Source organism: Suricata suricatta, chromosome 3, assembly GCF_006229205.1.
Source record: "Suricata suricatta isolate VVHF042 chromosome 3, meerkat_22Aug2017_6uvM2_HiC, whole genome shotgun sequence".
Classification (NCBI taxonomy): domain Eukaryota; kingdom Metazoa; phylum Chordata; class Mammalia; order Carnivora; family Herpestidae; genus Suricata; species Suricata suricatta.
In genome coordinates, this window is record NC_043702.1 from 123060297 (window position 1) to 123065428 (window position 5132).

Genomic DNA, 5132 nt, shown 5'->3' on the forward strand with positions numbered 1-5132 from the left:
ACAGATCGACCCTCCCCTGCTCTGCTGCCCCCGCCTCTCCCCGGAGCCGCCGGCACTGGTCCTCGCTCATCCTCCCCTCGCCCGGCCAGACGGGTTCCTCTCCGGCAGGCCCCTCGGCGTGCGGCGAGCTGGAGGCGAACGCGGGCTGAGTAGAGAGCAGAGGCAGCCGACCACGACCGCCCGCGCCGCTCCCTGCATTTTCGGCCCGCGGCGGCTCGAAGCCCCCGCAGCAGCAGCAGCCTCTGCAGCCTCGGCCGCGCCTCGGGAAGCGGCTGCAGCGGCGGCCCAGCGGCCGAGCCCGGGCTGGGAGGCACGATGCGCTGAGTCCTCCGGCTGCTCCTCCGCTGTCTGCTCACCGAGCTGTGCGCCCGCGAGTGCCTGGCGCAGGAGCGAGCGGGGGGATTTGGCAGCTGGCGCAGCCGGGCGGCTGGGTAGTGCCGGCGCGGGGCTGCGGCTCCGGGACTGCCTCCGGAGAGGCCGGCGAGGGCGCGGGGGTCCCGGACGCGCCCCCGACCCGGGTGCCCATCCCGGGCTTCTGCCGGGGCCACTTCGATGTCGTGGGCCAGTGGGACTCGCCGTTCAGTTGCAGCTCTGGCGACTCCATCTTCTGCTGGGCGACTTGTGGCTTCCGGTTCTGCTGCACAGTTAAGAAGCGAGGACTGAACCAGAGCACCTGCACCAACTACGACACTCTGCCGTGGCTCAACGGTGGCAAGCGCCCCTACCCGCACCCAGCGCGGGCGTAACGACGACCACCTGCACGACCTCACGAAGGGAAAGACCAGCCTGTTGCTTTACATCATCTGCGGGATGGTGGCCGTCATGGTGCTTGTAGGCGTCTTCACCGAGCTGGGGCTGGAAAAGGCGCACCGGCAGCAAATGGAGCACACCTCCAGGTGGGCTGCCTCTACCCCCGCCGCCCCCCGTCACGCCACCTCCCCTACAAGCGCCGCTCTCCCTCCTCTTCCCCTCTCCACCTTTCCCCCCGGCAATGGCGCTTCCTCAACCTCCCCTCCGTCTCCGCTGGGGGAGCTCACCCGGGAAGCCAATTTCAGCTCCGAGCGCAGAGAGGGGGCGCTGAGCTCGGCACAGGTGCGGATTTGAGCGCGCATATGTATTTGACCGGTGGTCTCTGCCCCCTTCACCTTTTCGCCGTCCCTTCCTGCCTAGGATTGAAACGGATCTGAGACACACACAGCCCGGGAGCCCTGGCCCCGGAGTCTTGGGTTTGGGGGAGGGGTCTACCCCTCAGATTACAGATCCTAGCTTCTAGGTAATCGGGGCAGGTGGCCAAAAGGGAAGGGGAGCGTATGTGAGCCCGCCGCCTGTGAGGGAGGTAAGGAGTGTGTGCCGCCTGCAACTCCTAAGGCTCGCAAAGAAGAGGTGAGGAAGGTGAAGAAAGGGGGCAGGGCGAGAACAAGATCCTTGCCTTGAGCAGCCGCCTTTCTCTCTCCCTGAGCTGCCGAGTCCCCTGGAATCGGGATCTCGGTTGCCACCCTGCCACCGGGACCCCTCGCCCCTTTACGCTGTGGTCACCTCTTCCTGCTGGGGGCCAGGGTCTTACCCCTCGCGCCATAGCCCCCTTGGAGGGGTTGGCGCGGACTCCAAGGGCGGGAGCCTCCCCGCTCCCCTGATTCGTCAACTTTCCGGGTTACCTTATTCATTATGCAAGTGCCAGCGCCAGCAAGTCGCAGTCGATGGGAGAAGGCATTTGGGGACTGATGGAGCTATTTGCCTTTTGATTTTTTTTCAAAAAGTGTCGAAATTGATTCGCACAACCCAGTAACTTTGGAGGCAGAGGACGCAGTCACTGGGATGAAGGCCCCAGACCCGACCTAGGCCAGGGTTGGCGGGAGGTCTGGGCGGGAGGGGCTGAAGAGCAACTGGGGCTCTTGGAACAGCTGGACGGCTGGGCGCTAGCTGGGCTCCATCTTCTTGCCAAGTTGGGCAACGAGATCGCAATGTGTCCCCCCCCCCCACACACACACACAGGTACACACTCTCCCCGCACCTCTGGCAGGGGCCCATGTGTGCTCATGTGGATGCACGTGCCCCGCTCCATGGACCTGCCTAAAAGCATCTGACCAAAGAGACCCACCAAAAATAGGGGAAGAAACATTACCACCTCACTAGTAATTATTTTCTGTTTATACACAGAGTATCCGATGATTTTTCTTCCAGAGGGGAGGGATTTGAGGCAAGAGGTGAGGAAGTTCCTCTTGGCTGGGTTAGCAGGGAGGTGTGGGCGGATGTTGTTGGGGTCCTTAGGCACAGAAGTAAGCTTCAAGGGGATTCAGGAAGCCCTGACCAACTGGGAGACTAACACGCTGGCCCCGCCCACCTCCTGACTCTTCAAGATGCACTGTTGCTGGCCCCACAGGCCCGAATGTCACTTCCCCACAGTGCCGGCCAGTCCCTGTAGCTTCTCAGGGTCTGTGTTAAGGTCAAGGAAGAGGCAGGACTTGGTAGGGGGAGAGTCACCCAGGGATAGGTAGGCTGCCTTGCAGAATCCGGTTAAGTCTTCTGAAATAGCACTGAGCCTTTTCCTTGCAAACCAATGCTTACAGCAGCCCTCCTGGGTGTTTGTGTTGGAGGGGGTGTGGAGGAGGGTAGGAAAGGCAGGAGAAGGGGAGGTGTGAAGGTGCCGGCATACAGAAGGGTGGGAGGCTCTGTCTGAGAAAAGAATTCCCCCAGCTTCGTCTGTTGCAGCCACTTCTGCAAGGACCACGAAAGGGGTGCTTGGGGGTGGAATCTTGGGGCACCCGGTCCTCTGATAACAGAGTCTGGACATGAGGCTCTCCTGGTACACACTTTGGGAATTCCAGAATGCAGTGGAAGTACATTCTCTTGAAGAGAAAGGATAGTTGATTTTTATTGGCAGTTTCCACCATGTGGTTTTCAACCCCGGTTGCTGCTTAGAACCACTTGGAGTGCTTTAAAAAACAAAAATCCTGTTATGAGGGACCCAGCCCTTGACAATTTAGATCACAATCTCTATGGTTGCTGTGTCTCTGTACTTTTGTAAAGTTCTCTAGGCTTTCCAGGCTGTGACCAATCACTATTATGGAAAATGAAGGAACATTTGCCAGGCACCATGCTAGGGGCCTGTGTGTGTGTGTGCTCATGTGCATGTGTGTGTAAACACTCCTTTAGTGTACACTACGACTTAGGAGACAGATGCTATCAACTCCCACTTAGAGATTATGGGGAACCAGCCCACGCACCCCAGTCGAAAGGTCCAGAGTAGGGGGTTGGTGTTGGTGCAGTATCTCTAGAAAAGAAGACAGACAACGTGGATGGTGGTAAAGCCACACTTTTGGCCAGGGTCTTATATACCATGGGTGATTACATCATTTCTTTAATGGTTACATAGTTCAAGGTCTTTGAAGTGAAGACATGCTCCGGAAAGGGTCATGTTTAACCAGACATGTGTAAATATCAGGAATGATCAAGTCATTGCAAGAGAGGGATTCCCTAATAATAGTCTGGCTTCAAGCAAATGAGCCTGAAGAATTCTATGAGGATATTTACATTTCTTAAGACCCCTCATCAGTTATGCGCGGGCAAGATGCTCATCCTTTAATAGGCAAATCTTTCGGCCGAGGCTTGAGGTTTACTCCCAACAGCAGACAAAGAGCTAGAAAGCAAAGTAAGGGGAGGGATGGCGCCACTGACCAAACCAAGTTGATTCAAAGCCTAAAAGTATATGCCTCTTTACAAAGAAACGAGAAAATCACAGACCGGATGAACAGAAGCCACATGTGCAGCCCAGGAGGCCAAATATTGTTTGAGGGTTATTTTTGCCTACCGGGCCCCAACAGAGATGAGAAAACCATAGCTCGGGTTGGGTGGCTTCTCTCCAGGTCACACAGGTATAAAAGTGCAGACTCCGCCCCATGATTTCCACTGTGTTTTCAGTTTGAGAGAGCATTGGGTGGGGGTGGGGGGCTTCCTAAACTGCTCATTCTTGTGTTCTGCCTGGAAAGATTCTGGGTCAATAAAGGTCTGGGATGAGCCACAGAAATCCGCATGTAACAGCCTCCCTGAATGGCTGGTCAAAAGTGGCCTTGATGTTCTTGAGGAAGACTGTTCTTGAGTTTGGGACTATTTTACAGTCTTGGGATGGATGCATTTGTCCAATGCCACTCTTATTTGCATTTGGCTGTGTGTTTTCTGCACGTATTTCTCCTTTGTGTATTTGCGGCGCTGCCCCAAGGATCGTTGGGATGCATATCACGCTGTGTATGCAGTTAATCATGTCATGTCCCAGCCACAGATCGGGGTACCTGGGTGGGGTACACCCAGCCACCTGAGAGCTTCCGGCTGAAATTAATGTCTCAGCCAAGCCTTTTAATTTATTTTGTCTTGGGCTGTGCAGGTCACTAAGATGAGGGGTTCATGCTCATCTCATCGGAAAGCACCCCCACAGTCACCAACTGCTCCTGGTGCCCTGTGCACTTGTGGTATCCCAGAAGAGGCTTCTGTGATGGCGGTTTTCAGACCCAGCGTCCTGGGCATGTCGCCTGCTCCCTTCTCGGCCAACTGGGCCTGAAAACAGAATTCTAGGCGCCCCCAGGGTTTTGCCCACGATATTGGAAGAACTTCAGAGACCCTTGCTCACCAGCCACAGCAGCGGTCCATCCAGCCACTATGGATCGGAAGAAGTAACTGCACACAGTGGCCGGCTGTGGTCACACGACCACACAGATATGTTTTGTTTGGTCTGCAAGGTATTGCTATTCATGTATTCTTACTTTTATTTTTAAGTTTCTCTCTCTCTTTTAACTGTGAAACATTTTACACATATTAAAAAAAAAAAAAACCTCGAAAGAAGGATAAAAATGCCTTTAGAGTTTGTCACTTCTGATACGTCTGCCGTTGTTTGGGGCCGGGCCGGCTCGTTCCTGGCTGTGGGGAGAGAGCTGTCGTGTGCATTGTAGGGTGTCTGGCAGCTTGCTTCGACTCCACCTGTAAGGAAGCAGGTCTGAATCTGACTCCATGAGACAATAGAAGGGCACACATTGCCCAAGGCAAGAGGGACCACCCTTGTAACATTTCTAAGGGCAGGCCTAAAGATGGAGGCTAAGACTAGTCACGCCCTACCTGAGGGTCCTGGGCCCACTCTGTGATCG

At 55.6% G+C, this 5132-nt stretch overlaps 1 pseudogene; it reads left to right on the forward strand.

Moving 5' to 3' along the window:
* The first annotated feature begins 315 nt into the window (after positions 1-315).
* LOC115286644 lies at positions 316-4991 on the forward strand (annotated as a pseudogene).
* Positions 4992-5132: the final 141 nt, after the last annotated feature.